At 45.8% G+C, this 16,176-nt stretch overlaps 1 protein-coding gene across 4 annotated transcripts in view; it reads left to right on the forward strand.

Annotated features, from left to right (window-relative positions):
* The first annotated feature begins 1,647 nt into the window (after window positions 1-1,647).
* The window catches only part of LRRC8D (leucine rich repeat containing 8 VRAC subunit D), a 55,143-nt gene continuing 40,614 nt past the window's right edge, over window positions 1,648-16,176 (forward strand). For 2 of the 4 annotated variants that reach the window (XM_075098083.1, XM_075098081.1), the window contains exons 1-2: window positions 1,663-1,936; window positions 13,743-13,870. The gene's annotated coding sequence lies outside the window, so the exon portion shown is untranslated. Of the gene's footprint in view, window positions 1,937-12,151; window positions 12,503-13,742; window positions 13,871-16,176 lie in introns of those variants that run through there. The other 2 variants (XR_012661292.1, XM_075098082.1) reach the window with 2 other exon arrangements.

The following is a 16,176-nucleotide window of genomic DNA, read 5'->3' on the forward strand; positions in this document are numbered from 1 at the left end:
ACGTATCACAACAAGGGGAATAAAAACAAACCAAGTGACTCGGCATACGTTCTGTAGGAGGTAAGTCTTTTCACACTTGCGTTTGCCCTGTCAGAAAGGGACTCTAATTGGATCTGGATCTACCCAGTTCCAGGTGTCTTCTGCCTTAGGTCCCCAGAGCTGCTCGTTTGTTTTGCTGGTGCACCTCAGCTTGACAAGGTGTCTTGATTGCCAAGTGAATGTGGATTCAGCTAGCTCTGACCAGCTCTGGCATTTGAAAAAATCCTTTTTCTTCTGCTTTAATTTCTCTGCCAGCTGCCTGCAAGTCAGTATTTCCCAGCCAGCAGCTCTTATTATTATCTGTTTTCACTTGCCTTGATGTTTACCAGATTGGACTGCTTTTATCTCTATTAACCCTACATCACTGCGGAGCCCCAGTATTAGACACCCTATGCGGCTCAGCCACCGGGTCAGAGCAGAACTAAAGAGATAATAAGTTCACCTTACTGAGGAAACAGTGAGGTCTAAAATGCTGGCCAAAAATAACACAAGTGTTGATGATCTCAGGGAAGAAAATAACTAAAAGGCCAAATGAAGGCATTAGAAATGAAAGCTTAAAATAATTGACAGCTCATTAGACTAAATCTGAACTCTGCTAAAATTCTCCACCAGATGAAAACTCCAGTATGAAAATAGTGCTGAACAGCTGAGAGGAGGACAAGCTGGCCTGATTTTCTCTGGTCTCAGCAGCTGAATTGCTGCTAAGAAGCGCTTTCATTTGCAACCTTAGATATACCTTGCAGTCACTTAGACCAGAAGGTCTGGTTAAAAATGCATCTAAAACTATTAAGGGGAGATTCTCAGTCTTTAAAGGGCTGTAAAGCTACTCTGAACAAGCAGCTAAGGAGCATTTCCCCATCTCCTCCGGTTCCAAGAAGTCATGGGGATGAAGCAAAATTTGGAAGATGAGCCAGAATTTTCAACGAAGTTCAATATAATTTCAAAAGTAATAGGTTACATCCAGTTCTAGCTGGACAAAGGCACAGGTCTGGTCGCTTGTCAGGTGACGGTTCAACAAAGCCTTCAGGGCACTGGTGTCTTTTCACTTAAAGGAGAAGAAAAAAGTTTCTAACATGTTTTGGGGTGAGGATCGGGTTCCGTTCGGCTCCTTCCTCAGGGTGCTGTGCTCAGTCTCTGGAGTCGCAGTGGAAAGGTCACCCAAGCTAAAGCTGCCTTCGACTTTCTGCTTCCCTCGAGGGCTTAAGACAGATGCCAGAAAACTTTTTTTTTTTCCCCCTCCAGTTAACACTTTAATAACTAAAACATAATTTGAACTCATCGTGAGGGATTGTTTACCTCACGGACTGCGTGTCAGTTACCTGCACCATGAGAACAAACCCCTGCCTTCGCCACCACAGGTTTCGCTTCATTGCCGCCGCTCAGACCCAGCGCCTCCGTGCTGCGCCCCACGGCCACCCCCCGCGGGCCGAGTGTGCTCAAGGTCACGTTTAGCAGCCCCCCAAACCCCAGGGCCTCGCCGGGCGCGGGGCTCGCCCGCCCCTCCGCCCGCAGGTAGCCGAGGCGCGGCGGCTGCGCGGGGGGCGGCCGGGCGGGCCCGGCCCTCACATGCGCGGCGCCGCGGGAGCCATTGGCCGCCGCCGGGCCGCGGGCGGTGCTCTGGGCCGCGGGGCCGGCCCTCGCCGCCGCCGCCACCGGCAGCCGGTGCTGTCCGTGCGCCGAGCCATGCGGGTGTGCGCCGCATGCGGAGAGCGCGCTGCAGGGCGCTGCTAGGAGCCGAGCCCGCCCGGCCCGGCCTCCCCCTTCCCCGCCTTATCCCCCTCCGCCGTCCGCATGGCAGCGCCGTGGGAGTGACCGCCGCGGAGAAGGTCTGCGTCCCCACGGCACGGCACGGCCGGGCGGCTCTCGGGGTCCCCCAGCCCGTGGGGCCATCCCTGAGGTGAGGCGGGCGTGGGGTCGTTGGGGGGCGGTGGGGCAGGCGGGAGGGGGGAGCGCGGCGGCAGCGGCACCCCCGCCTCTCCCTCCCCGCGCTTTCCGTTGCGCTCCCCTCCCTTGTCTGTATTATTTTCCCCCTCTCATTTTTTCCTGCCTTCAAAACGGGTGGGTTTGCTGGTGCCTGCTGCTCGGGGGCACGTCAAACGCCGGGCACGGCTGGTGGCGGGACCCCCGAGGAGCGGCCGCGATGCCTCGGGCGCGGTGTGTTCGCCTCAGGGCACCCACGCACCCACCCGCGACGTGCCCGCCGGTGCGGGGGGCGAGTGGCGGCGATAGCGGGGCCAGCCCCGGCGGCGGGTCTGGGAGTAACAACGTGCTCCTGGGAAATGCGGCTGGAAAAGAAGCGAGCCCCCTTCCGAGATTGGTGGCAATAAATCCATGTGGGGACCGCCAGCTGCGTCTCTTTTGTATGGGGTCAACTCTTCTTGCTGTTGCACCACACGCAGATTAAAGGGGCCTCAACCAGTCAATAAAACACATCTTCAGGACAAAAACAGCCCTTGTCGGAGAATCATCTGTGGTTTTTTTTTTTTTTTTCCTGAGGCACGTCTCCTCCCTTCCCCCTGCTCCCCGGTACGTGGCAATACCGACTCCAGCTCCTTGAGGATCCCTGAGCCTGGCACAGCAGCTCCTCTGTCTTGCAACCTCCATTTCCCCCCCGTCCCCGTTACAAGTGCTGCTGCTGCTGTGAAACAAACACGGATTCGGGCACAGAAAGCTTGTGACTTGCCCAGCATCCTTCAGGGAAGCTGGTCTGCGGTCAGCAGGGGGATGCAGGCTGTGCATTTACAGCACGCCAGCAGCCCGTGGCAGTTTCTCCTCTGGACGCACCCAGTGTGTAAGAGCCATGAGGTAGGTTACTCAGACTTGAAAATGGAGGACGGTAGTGGTAACCAGCCTGTTGTTTGGTGGAATAAGTCTCAGCGGTACTTACTGCAATGGTGGTGCTGAAAGTGGTGTTTTGCTTGGCTGCTGGTGCAGAGAGCAAAACATCTTCGGTACTAGCTTTGGGGGACCTGCTACTCATCAGCATTGTCAGTCACAGGGTGTTTTGGTAAAGAAATGAGTGTAGAGGACTATTTTGGGGTTTTTTGGTCATTATGTCTGTCAGCCGTGATAGGAAAGGATTGCCTCTTCTGCTTCTGAAACTGAAGGTGGGGAATGGCTATGCCCCCTTGTTTGGGAGAGAGGGCTTTAGGATGTGAGAAATTTGCAGGAACAGCACAGAGATTTTTGATCCCACTGCTCTGAGCTATCAAAAAAGCACTCTCATCCCAGATTGGGTAGCTCAGTCCTTTTCTCTGTCTTTTTTTTTTTTTCCTTCCTCTTTTGTTTTTTTGTTTTTTTTTCTCCCCTCTTCCTGGTGGCAGAGGAAACCCCTTTCCTTCAAACTTAGGGTAAGGATTGGTAGTATGGAAGGTTAGTGTTATGTTATTTGCTCTTGATTGCCATCTTAAATTAATTCACCAAGACTTGCTCAGAGGCCAGGATCCTATTCATTCTTTGTGATTTACAAATCCCCTATAAACCCTTTATTGTTAGTTGAAACTGATTTATGAGGTCCTGACCTAGGAATATGCTACTGTGGCTATATTTTCTGTGCCGTACACCATTTTCTCCTATGTTTCTGAGCAGGCACTGCCTTTATAGTAAACTCATTTGGTGCTTTGCCTGTATCTTGTTTAGTGTGAAAAGCACTTGTCTGTTATGTCTGCTGTATCTGCTTTCTTGCACATAATAAGCAAGGAATATTTAAATACTGTTATTTGCAATCGAGATTACTTTGATAAAGATCCAAAGTTTACAAAGGCTACATGAGGTAACGTGGGGAAGGGAGCAGCATTAAGCAGTAATATTTGTAAGATCCAGATATGCGCAATAGATATCTGTACAGTCCTGACATCCTTGGGGGGACGGTAATCTGTCCAGCATGTTTAGACCTGGAGGAGGAATTCTAAAGCAGCAGCACCGGCAACGGAGAAAGTCTGTGTGCTGCCGTCACGGGAAGGTAATTATTAATAGGAGCAAACCTGTAAAATAACAATGCAAAGTGCCTAGGTGCTTGCTGTGGGAAGATTAACTAGTGTGCATTGCACTAACACATAGCTGCACACATGAAATATAGCTCTTGTATTCCAGTTCTTTCTTAGCACCGTGTTCTTGTTGTTGCTTCAGACAAGCCTCCTTCTCTTCTATAGCAGTAGGTAGGTGGTGGTATGGAGATACACAGGATGTACAGCTGCGGTATGGACAGCTTTATTGACTGCATGCCTGGAGAGTGAGAAAAAAGCTAATGGTCTTGGTAGTACACTTGCAATAGATACTGCCGGTGACAGGAGGGTAAGGGGATGAAGGCTAGTGGAGAAAAGGGTACGTACACCCCTGTGGTCAAAAGCTCTTGTGACCCTGCCGTGTTGTGCCTTGGTGCAGTTTTATAAATAGTGACTGTACTGAAATTTACCACCTTGAAGTTAGTTCTTTTAATTTCTCCGGGTCTTTCCATTCCTTCTGTGTATTGAGGTCCCATGCAAAGTCTGTTGAAGCCGGTGGGAGTGTGTGGATTTTGAACTGGGTCCTGTAACACCAGCTGAGTTTCTTTTCTCCCCTTGTGTTCTCTGATGGCACTGGCTGCTGTGTCAGTTCGCCTTTTGCTGCATGCCGGAGGGCTGGCTTGGGATGTCTTGCAGGCAGAGTGCTGAGTCAGCATCTCAGCCCAGGGTCTCCCTGTGCTTTCTCCTGCGCCTCGAAGAGCCAGAGGGCAGTTTTGATACAGGTACATGGACACTGTGATCACTGAGGATGAATTAGTGACCTGGGGCTTAAAGCGTTTAATCCAGGAGGCTGATGATGACTGTTTTACTGAGAAAGTAGCCTGAGTCACAAATGATATTGCAGGGGAACGCTGTAAACTAGTTGTTCAACTAGATGTGAACGAAAGGGAGTTCCAAAGTTAGTATTTTGCCAGATAATGAACTCTGAAGGTTTTTCATTTCTTCTCAAAAAAAGCAATCCATATCTTCCAATTAATTAATGAAGTTGCTGTAAATCCCCAAATATTCATAAACACAAATAGCAGTATTTATGTTATACTCAAATGTTACCATATAAAGTAAAAAGAACAAAACATGTTATTTCAGTTTCTGATGTTTAAACTTCTCCATTTCTTGCTAGCATGGAGACTACACAGTTGAGTTTTTTTCCCCTTTCTTTCTGTTTTGTTTTATTTATTAATTTATTGCCTCTTGGTGGTGGGAAGATTATATCCGGGGGGGAAGCTATGGAACAGAAATAGTTTTCCCCAGAAACCTTACATTTAGATACAGGCTTGTCTGTGCTTTTGCATAACTGACATTTTAAACATTTTTTTTTTTTAATATAACAAGCAGTAAGAAGTCTGTGGACTTCACCATGCAAAGACTTGTGCACATGACTAATTTTCCACACGTGTGGTCTCATGGGTACGTACGCATGCATAAGGCTCCTTGGGGTCACAGCAAAGGTGCTTGGTCTTGAAAGTGTTTATTCTAGGCTGTGATGTTGAGGTGCTGTGGGTCTACGCTTGTAAGTATTTGTCAGACAAGGGCTGAAATATGGAGAAGGATGTTTGTAAAATACAGTTTTCTAGCAACTACTGGCATTATATTTGTAAAAGCGATTATAATTAGTGTTTCAAAGTTATTTTGTGCCTCTTACCTTGAGAACACTTTGAGCTACGTTTTTTCAAAGTTTTGCTTGTGTTGGGGATGGGTTTGGCTGAAGATCTTTTGGTCTAAGCAAATTAAATGCAATTTTCTTTTAACCATATAACAAAGAATAGGTACTGATTGCTTGCCAAACAATTTTTTTCCTCTTGGAGATTCCAAACAAATTTAAGAAAAGAACAAAGCCAGTATTTCTAGTGTTTAATTTCTTGAGGATCATCTTGGGTTTTGGCATGTTAAAAAAGAAAGTGCGTCACAAGTCAAGTTGGCACTTTCTAATACCCTCAGTAATACTAATTTCCACATCATTAATTTTGACTGACACTGCTTCAATCTTTCTCTCACCATAAATTTCTTTAATTTAAAAAATTGAAGTTCTTTTCACTTATTTCTATGTTCTCTTCAGCTATATTCTTCCAGTCTTGCGAGAGCAGGTTGCTGTTCCCCTTCAGGAAATGAATAGGAAGAGAAGCTCAAAGACTTTCATGTAGTAGCTGCCGGAGTGTTCAGGGAGATATCCTTGGAAAGAGGAACCTTGTTATTTTGGAATCAAGCCAGCAAAATGCCACTTGTGCCCAACACTTGGAGGCAAGCAGTAGTATGGGAGGGCAGTATGGCTGCACCAAGGACCTGTTTGTTGGCACTGTTTTAAAAGAAATTCCTTCCCTTTTCTTCTTCCTCCTCTTCAAGTATAAATCAGGATATGAAAACATGTTGCTTATGTAGTCTCAAAATGGTTGCTACCTATAATTTTCCTTCTTTCCTCTTGAGTTCTTTCCTCAGAAGTGACTTGTTCTAGGACTGAAGTAGTTGTGATATTCAAGACTTCAGAAACAATCATTGTGTAAAATACAGCCACCCTTAGGGAAGGAGGAAAGTTATTTGTTGCTCAGACTTTTTCTTCTTTTCAGACACCTTTTTTTTGCTGAAGGTAACTCTGAGGAAGAAGCAGGAAAAAATAACCAGGCTGGAGGTGTGTGGCAGCCCACGGTAGGTGAGGATAGCAATCACCTTTATTCACCATTGTCCTCCATTTTGTATTGTGATCAACAGAAAAGGAAACGGTCCAGTTCTTGTGACCTGCCTTGCTCCTTGTTAGTGTTAAAGAACCCTTTCTCTATATGGTCTTTTTGTTAAAAGTTAGGCATCTCCGGTGAGATGAAGGTGCTGTCTTATGAAGGTCTCCTTTGAGGACCAGGAAAATGCAATGAAAGGTTTCTCAGACCCAAAGCATGGGCATAACAGATAATTATATGCTGTTCCTGCCTTTTCCTGCCAAACATCCCTTCAAACAGTTCGCTGGGCATTTAAATCTGAAAAGAATTGCACAATTCCCAAACTCGAGTTTTGAAATCTCTTTCTATTCACTTGCTCAGGATTTTTCTGAGTCATGTCTTCTGATGATTTCCTCTGTATCTCAAGACCAGGGTGGGGCTGCCTAAATACAGGTGTCTGTTGCTGTTTTAGATGTTTTATCTGTGACACTCACATGGAGCTGGTAAATATGATGAGACCTACAGCAAACAGTGTCCTGGAGCGTTTGCTGGAGACCAGTGATACTCTGTGTGGACCCCTTCCCTAGATTCACTATGTAAAGATACTCACAGAAAGGAAAAAACCAAACACAAAGGCTCTTCGTAACCCTTGCAATGAAGCGGTGAGGCAGGCTGCTTCGTGGCAGCCCAACTGAGCTTCATTGCATACCCGCCCTTATGCAGCCTAATGGCTACAAAGCCACAGCCAAGATGCAGGGGTTGTTTTTTTTTTTTCTTTTTTATTTTTTTCCCTTTGGACTTCATGCTTTACAAGTCAGCACTGAGATAAGTTTCTCTGCAAAAGGTGTTCCTGATTGCCCTTGGGTTCTACAGAAGCCAGGGCTGCCACACCTCTAGTGTTTTCAAGTCTAGCCAATGCCGCAAATACCAACTTGCCCACTGAAAGCAGCATTGTTTTTTGGGGTGGACTTTGTTTGAAGCACTTTATTCTTGCTGCAGTCATTTTGCAACTTGGGATTACAGCTCTAAGGAGAAGACAAGTGCACGGGATGTGTATATGAATATGATGCCTGAATACCTAGCTGTTCTTCAGCCATTGCAGGGTAGGAAGGAAAGGAAACTTACGGGCTTTCAGCTGGTGTGAGAGATTGTGTAAAGAACACCCATCCCTGGAATAACCCTGCAGCAGGCTTGCTGAATCTGTGTGTGCTAGACATGGAGGCAGTTCTATAATCTTGCTGTACCTCAAGGTCAAAAGAAAAGCTGATAACCCCAGGGAGATCGTTCATATACCTTGATGTGTGTGCAATGTTGATTTTGTCAACAAAAAGTGTAGTTTGTTGTCTATCTCAAATACACTGATTAAAAACCGAAGCTTATACAACACTGGTTCGCTAATCATTGAAAATAACCTTTCCATTCAAAAGCTTCCTCTGTGAACATTAATATTTTATACCTAAGTATTATGTAATAGACATTTTGTCGCCTTTGCAGTCCTGCACAGAGGAACACATTATTAAGCTGATGTCATGTGGATTGTTCAGTATAAATTTGTCCACTAAACCAATGCAAATGTCAGCAAATGATTAAAAAAAGTCCATCTCTCACGTTTGTACATAGTGCTTCATGTACAGATCATGGAAAGGGAGGATGGGAATGACAGTCCCTGGGTTAAACCCTGAGTGAGAAGTGTGAAAGGTGGGGCACTAGCTTGCTTTGTTTTCCAGGACCAGTGTGGTTACAAACGCTTTCCACATGCATTAGCAATTGCCTTTGTCAAAGATGCACGGAGGAACCAGACTTCACGCTTAATCTGACTGGTGTTTAAAAATACAAACTGAGAAGCCTCCATACAGGGCTCCTCTCAATGGCTGCCATCCAGAAACTTTCATGTACTTGCTTTCTGTCTAATTAAATTAAGAAGTAAAGCCTAAACTACCTAGCTTAGAAGAGGAACTGACAAAAGGGAAATGAAATTTTTCACGCACTTGAGTTTTTTAAAGTAACGTTTGCTGCTTTGTAACCCATACTAAATTTCTTCACTGTTTAACCTCGTTGACGTTGTTAGCAGAGAGGAAGGGAAGACTGGCTTGATAGTTCTGCTCCTCTCCTTTCCTATCCCTCAGACAACAGATCTATTGGCTCTTGAAACAAGGAAGTGGAGGAATGCGGATACGCAAATGCTCGTTGGTGCTACAGAAACCGTTGAGTTTGGTCAGTGCTAGTGCCCCGATGGAAAGCAGGTGGGAAACTGTCTCACAGGAGAATAATGGGAGAAGAGTGGTTCTTGGAAAAAAGAGTGGACTGAGAGTGAAACAGAATTGTACTAATAAAAAAAAACCAGGAAAATGAAAATTGCAGTGGTTTGGACAAGACTCTTCTTTCCAGTCGTTAAAATTTGTGGTTACTCTTTGTTTATTTTTAGTATAATTTGATTTCGGATGTACCTAGATTGAAAGGTGAATTTAAGAATGTCTTTATTAGCATCAATCAATTTAACCAAAGCAGATTTTAAAGAAAGAAACTGCTGGGGCTGGAGTTACAGGAGAACGAAATTAGTAAAGCCAGAAAATAAAACCATGAGAGGCATGAAAAAATACAAAAGAAAACAGTAACAGTGTGGCAAAGGAGAGGAGATAACAAAATTGTTAAGTTTGAGTAAATATAAAAGAAAATCTTGAAGTATGAAGTTGTATGTACTGTTCTGCATGTGGAAAGTGTGTGAATTCTGTGTGTTGGACTGAGGGAGTCTCACCTCCAGGAACAGGGCTTTGCTGCTCATGGTTGGACGGCCAACTTCTCCCAGTTTGCAGTCAGCTTGAAAGCATGTTGCAAAGTACTACAGACCCCTTTGCGGATGTAAGTATTCATTCCAGCAAATTTAACGGGCACCTATGAGCTTACAGGTTGAACTGATACAAGCCTGGTTTTGGCTGAATAGTTCTGTAATTTGTGTTGTAGAATCGCAGTCTGTCCGTGTGCACAGCGGCGCAGAGCAGCCTGGTCACAACCAGTACGCAGCTGGTCAGTGCCCGGAGCTCAGAGGGCTCCTTCCTCCTCTGCTGTTTCTTTTGTGAATGGAGAGAGGATGGTGGCCCTCCGTGCTCGGAGAGCTGCTGCTTTCTGTCGCCCAGCCATGTTAAGGATTCTTCAGTGTCTGATTATTTACCTGCTTGCTGTCTGAATTTGTAAGGTCTGAGATCTGGCTTGCTATCTGCTAAAGAATGTAATACCAGAGCTGCCAGCAGCAGCCCCTTCTCTTATCCCCATGTGTCAAACACCAGGTCACCTATAGCACTGGGAAACTCTGCCTGCTTGCCCAGCAAGGTTTGCGTTGTTAATGTCTTGGTTATATTCATGCCTTCCGTGACAGAAGAGAGGAAGCAGGGAGAAGTTTGCACACAGCCTCTGGCTCATGGAGAGGGGAGGAGGAGGTGACCGCAAAGAGAAGGAAAGAATTACAGGGAGCTCCCGAAATAAAAGGGGTGTTGGGTGGCATGTGAAAAGCTGCAGTGAGGCCCTAGTATGGACAATGAACTCTGCAGGGAGTGTCAGTGGGATCCTGTGGGCTCCCATGGATTAGGAGCAATGCCTAAGGTGGTTTCCAAAGGGAGTGTGATTTCAAGACCAGCTGGAGCAAATTTGAGCTTGCACTACTGTTGAAAGGGGAAGTCCTGCCTTCCTGCCCACCCGCCTCTGCCGTGGTCAGGCGGGATGCTTCTCCCAGGCACGCACCAGGGTGGGAATGTGTTGGGGGGCGATGGCTTTCTCAGGCAGCAGGGTGGCCACAAATCCCCTTAACCTGACTGCAGAACCTCACTCAGATAGCAACGAAATGGTATTTATATGGTTAGGTTACATGCTGCTTTTGACAATACTTCTACAGTAGGTTTCTGTGCTAGTTTGAGGTTTGTCTTCTCTCTTGATGTCATGGTGTTTTTCCTGTGTGGTGGTTTGTTGTTCTTCTTATGCAGCAACAAGGGAGGAAGATGGCATTTTAACCTAAGTGATTGTCAAATGTCTGCTGTTTGCTGGGTACCTGGAGGAATGTGTAGAACTGCAAATTATTCAGTTGTGCTGAAATTAAACCTTTAATGACTGGAACTGCTTCACTTTATTAGCTGAGGTTTTTTTTTTTCCCCAAGATCTCTACTTCTTCCCCAAAATGCTGTGATTGCCCTCCTTTCTTTACAGAATTCATAATGATTTGCTCTGTAAGTGCATCATCTGATTTTTTTCACTCTGTTAGCAATGATTGTTTCCCCTGTTAAATGCGAGCCCTGTTAAGCGCAACAGAAATACTGTTTTCCTTGGTGGAAAAGATGTTCAATCAAGTGACTGTAGAAATGAAGGCAGCCACATGTAGTCTATAGTATATAGGACGTGGCATTTGGAGGTTGCACGTGTTATGCCTGAAGTGCCAAGTGCCTGGCTGCATTTCAGCTGAAATTGGCACTGGGTGATGCCAACACCCCAGTGTAAGTGGGGTTTAAGTCTTTCCCTATGCTGAAGGGGCCTGAAAGAAACGAGAAGGATGAAAGGGAATGAGTGCCAGAGGGGACTAGGTTATAAGAGGAGTGGTACATGTGCTCCTTATTTAATCTCCTTCGTACCCATTGTCCCATACACTGAATCCATAATGGAGTGGGTGTGTATTCTTCTATCAGAGCAGATGCTTCTTCAAGTAAGACGTTGCTTTGTTTTAATAAATTGAGGTTGTGACTTCAAAAATGGGAGGGGGAGCTGAGGGAAGAAGCATAAAGACAGAATTCTTCAAACAGGATTTGGAACAAAATCCAGGAGGATTTCTGCGGGGAAGATTCCTCCACTGGTCTTGGCTCTGCCAAGTAAGAAGGATGTGAATACATCTTCTTATGGACTGATATGATTTATATGAGAATTTCTGCTTTAGTATGTTTAAAAAAAACAAAACAAAACCCCACAACCAAACCCAAAATCTTATGACTGTGTTTTTTCATTTGTTGCCCTCCACCTTCCGTCTGGGTATGTTCCAGCTCCTGTGCTTGGTCTGTCCTGGGAAGAGGAGGGTGGTGGTGATGGACCTCGGCAGTCTTTCAGTTTGGGATGGAGCTCTTGAAGACAAGCTGTCCTGTCCTTCCATGCCTTACCAAGCGTGGTGGTGGTGGCGTTCGGCCTCTTTGGACACCTTTCCTTAAAGGCTGATGTATTTTCAAAAAGCGCAACCCTCTGACTTTGGAGATGGGAACTGCCTTGGCCTTCTGTGTTCAAAACCTGTTCGTTGCCTTGGGGTGGCTGCCGAGGAGGGGTTGGAGGGCATGGCGAGCTCTGCTTACACCCTTCTCACATGGGTCTCTGACCTTGTAAAAAAAGGTAACAGAAACAGCCAAGGTGAACGGCCCTGTGGCTATGAGAGTGTTTTCTGTCAGAGCTCAAGTACGATCCAAAGGTCTGTTCTGAAACCTGCTTGCAATAGACTTTTGTCAGAGCTTTTTTTCCCCTCTGTGTATTTAAAAAACAACTGTCTGTGAAACCTCCAATTCTGGTGATGTATGCTGCAAAGGGATTTAGTTCTCCTGAGACCACTTGACCACACCGAACCCTTTGAAGGAGGAAATTCTTTAAGACGCATATTTTATCTGCGTACTTGGCAGTGTCTTCCCCATCGCCTTACCCTGGGTCTCTACTGCTAAGAAGAAACCTGGAACAGCAGGTTCCTGCTGACCTTTAAAATGCTCTCAATGGAAAGCATGACACAGGGCTTGTTCGTGTGGGCTTCTAAGTGCCGGCGAGTGCCAACCCTGAAAAGGTCTTGGAAAATAAATTAAGAGGCAAGTGTGTGTATTGGTTTGGGTTTGGGTTTTTTTTTTCTGCAATGGCTTGGGAGCAGCTCGGTGGGCAAGCGCACTGTGCTTGGGACTGGGCACCGACCCTTATGGCAGAGCAGCTCTCCACTGCAGCCTCTGCCACCATGGAAGCAGTGGCCTGATGGATGAAGCAGGGGAAGCAGCTGGTTGACCTTGCCTTTGAGCCCTGGTTGTGGGGTGTTCCCCGTGCTGGGGGGCTGCCCCGGCTCCTGCTGAGGTGCTGCTGCCAGCCAGGCTGGGGCTTGCCAGCCTTGCAGCGAGCGCCCTGCTGTGCTGGCGTTTGCACCCTGGCAGCAGCGTGCCACCGTCGGCAGTGCTGGGAAAGGGCTTGGGCACGCAGTAGTGCTGCTCGGGGTGCAGCCAGGGCAGGAGAGGCACAAGAAGGGCAGCGAGGCAGTGGTGGCCAGACTGCTGCATGCGGGGAGTCGTGTAGAGTCGTGCCTGTTGCTGGGGGACTCATTTTGGTTATGAAGCAGCATCGGTCTATGTAGCGGCTTTCTCGGTGTTTGTTGATTGGAGGCAATTACTGTAAAATACTTGATTTATAACGAGGCATACTTAATAAGCAGGAAACTAAAATAAATACTCATGAATTACCTGCTGGAGTCTGGCTGTTCGTTTTGCTGAGTCGTTGCTTTCCGTCTGTGAGCTCTGCTCTGCCCTGGAGTCTCCGAGTCGCTGGAGATGAAGGCAGCTGAGCTGAGTTCTTGGCTGGGGGAAGTGTTTGGCTACAGGAGGAGGGGGGAGAATCCTGTTTCTTCTCCATTTTGTTCATCCCGGGGACAGAGGTATTTTCCAGGCAGCTCATTGCCAGGCAAGCAGCCCACCTTGAGTCATACTGCTTTTATGCAACAGTTCAAGTGTGATCAAAGCCCATTGCCTGGCTTTTATGGTGGTGTAAGGAAGCAGTGGTGTAGAAGCAGCAGTGCTCTTGGTTAAGTTTGGATAAACCAATATGTTTAAGAAAATATGTGAGAAGTGGCAAATTGCTAGTTTGAGGGATTTCCGCTCTTCAAGAATTGGACAATTTATTTAGAGTATTTCTGAAATTATAAAAATAAGGTGTGCTCAGCCTTCCCCAGAGATCAGGTGGCAAAAGGATGACTAATGTTCCACTTCTGTCTCACAGAGCGGCATTTCTCTGACACCCTGCTAGTGTCAACACTTTATTTGGCCGTTTTGATTCACAGCAGTTTGTTTTCATACAGGAAGAGTCTGTGGTGCTTGTCAAAATGAGAAAGTGACTGTCAGCGCCTGGCTTGGTATCCCCACCACCAGAGCCTCCTGGAGCCAGCTGAAGCCGGAGGAGGAAGGAGGAGAAGCACAGCCTGATCAGGTACTGAGCTGGGAATGGGAGAAGTTGCCTGATGATGAGCTGAAGTGAAGTTGTGGATGATCCTTAGTTAAAAAAATAAAGTTTTCTTCCTTGAAAAGTCCTGCTAACGTGTGATACGACGGCGGCCCAGTAACAACAACCACGTCATCATGTGTGCCTGGCATGGGTGCATGTTATAGGCTTGAGTTCTGTAATAGATCTGAGGTAAACAAACACAACTCTGCATTTTCTGGGGTATTTGTTTTACACATCTAGTGTGCAGTACAGCTCACTTTGTGTTTGCCCAGGCTCCATGTGAGTTAGAAAGAATGGACTAGGAATACTCTGAATACGTTTGAATGTTGAAGAGCAATTTGATGTCTTGAAGAAAGAGTTTTTCCTCAGTTTTATTCTGTGTTCTAATAGGGTGATATAAGTGCCAGCTTTTGAAGGGCACAATGTTATGTGGCAACCATAGAGCACAGAAAGGTAGCAGACTGATGGGCTGTAAGATCAAACCAACTGTCAGCTTGCTAGCTGTGTTTTTGTTTGCTGAGATTCCCATAATTGTTCCTGGAAACGTATTTATTCTTGCGTTTGCATCTTTCAAATTGTTGTACTTAAGACGACTTAAGTTCATCTTGCTGTATGAAGACAGAGAAGTTCAGGGTTTTGGTTTATTGTATTTGATTTATTATTTTTTTCTCACATAACTGTACTTGCCAGTTTATGTTGAGCTCCTGCTGCAAGGACTGTGTTTTGAAAAGAGTTTGCATGTTTTTATACACCTTTAGACATTACTTAAGAACAGGGCTACTACTTATGTGTGCTTGTACAATGCTTGGGATGGCAGCAGCCCGTAATTCACTTCTAGAGGGAAGCACTCTTTGAAGAGGCGCAGTGTTTCTCACCTTGAGTGATGCTTTCTCTCCAGAAATACCAGCATCGGTCCCTTAGACTGTCTGAATTTATTAGTCACATTTTGATGTTGTTTTTATTTATTGACCCATGAGAAAACAGTGGGGTTTTGTTCAGATGATCTGTCAAGAAAATTATTCCTAATGTTCTAGGGGTAATTTCCAGCTCTGATTATATCTTTCCTTGTGTGGTTAAAAAAGGGAAGTCCTTTTCTAGCATGCATTGGGAATCCTTCACTTTTTTTTTTTGTCTTGGGAAATAAGAATCAGCATTTATTTGACTCAACAACCAGCTTCCTGCTTCCCAAGGAAGAGATAGTGGCTCATTTGCCTGCAAACATCCCTCCTGTGGAGAGTCTTTGTTGGGGAGTTGGAGGAAAGCTAGCAGCTACTAGTAAAATAGCTGCATAGCAGATGAAGAGGGATTATTGAAGCATTACTGAGAAATTCATGGCTGTCTGCAAGACCTTATGTACTTCACAGACAAGCTGACCTAAATACTGCAGCCAGGCCTTACTGGCCTCTGTGTTGATGTGATGTGGCAGGCTGGATAACCTGCAGCAGATCTGGGTTTAAAAAAAGGGGGGGCAGAGAAGATTTATATTTGAGTAGAAGCACAGACGAGGCAGTCTTTATAACTGTGCTAAATCTCTCTAAAACTTTTTTGTTGTTTTCTAACGCATAGTTCTCTATTCTTAATATTGAGTACTTTCTATGTAGCCAGGATGAGTCTGCATTATTATAAGGATGCTCATTAGGAATAGTGGAGGGGTTGTTTACTCCTGGATGGGGAAATGCATGGATGGTTTTACCCATAAGACGGTTCGGAGTTGTGAGAGAGGTTTTAACAAAGAAAAGGTGATATGTATCTTACCAGTAGTGAAACAGTTAACCCAACTGACACTTAATCATCTCTTGCCGGGGAATAGGATTAGTATCTACTTGACATAAACGTAATGATTTGCATTTACGTTTTCAGGGAGTCTTATTTGCTTCTCAAGATTATACGTTACACACAAAACACGACACACAAATACATATAGAAAACAAAATGCCGCATCTGTCAAAGTAAAGTTGGTCAGTCTGACCTGTGCGGAATTTTACTGCTGTTACTTCTTGCAGGATTGTGACTTTGCAGTTTAGTTTCTGCTGGCACAAACCCAGTGTGATGGCAGTTACTGCTTCCTCCCTTCTTCTGTAGATGTAAGCTAGACTGATGCAATGCTCTCCTTTGCCTTCAGCCCTCCCTTGTGCATGCTTTCATTACCCTGTCTTACCACTTCCTTCTGAGGTGCCCTTACGGCTACGAGAGGAGTTTTTTTTTGCTGGTGCTCCTCAGATGGGGTCCTATGAAAGGAATGGTTTATGCAGGCAGAAAAATTTCACAGCCAGTAGAAGGGCCTCTGCAGT

This window comes from Phalacrocorax aristotelis, chromosome 6 (genome assembly GCF_949628215.1).
Source record: "Phalacrocorax aristotelis chromosome 6, bGulAri2.1, whole genome shotgun sequence".
Classification (NCBI taxonomy): Eukaryota; Metazoa; Chordata; class Aves; order Suliformes; family Phalacrocoracidae; genus Phalacrocorax; species Phalacrocorax aristotelis.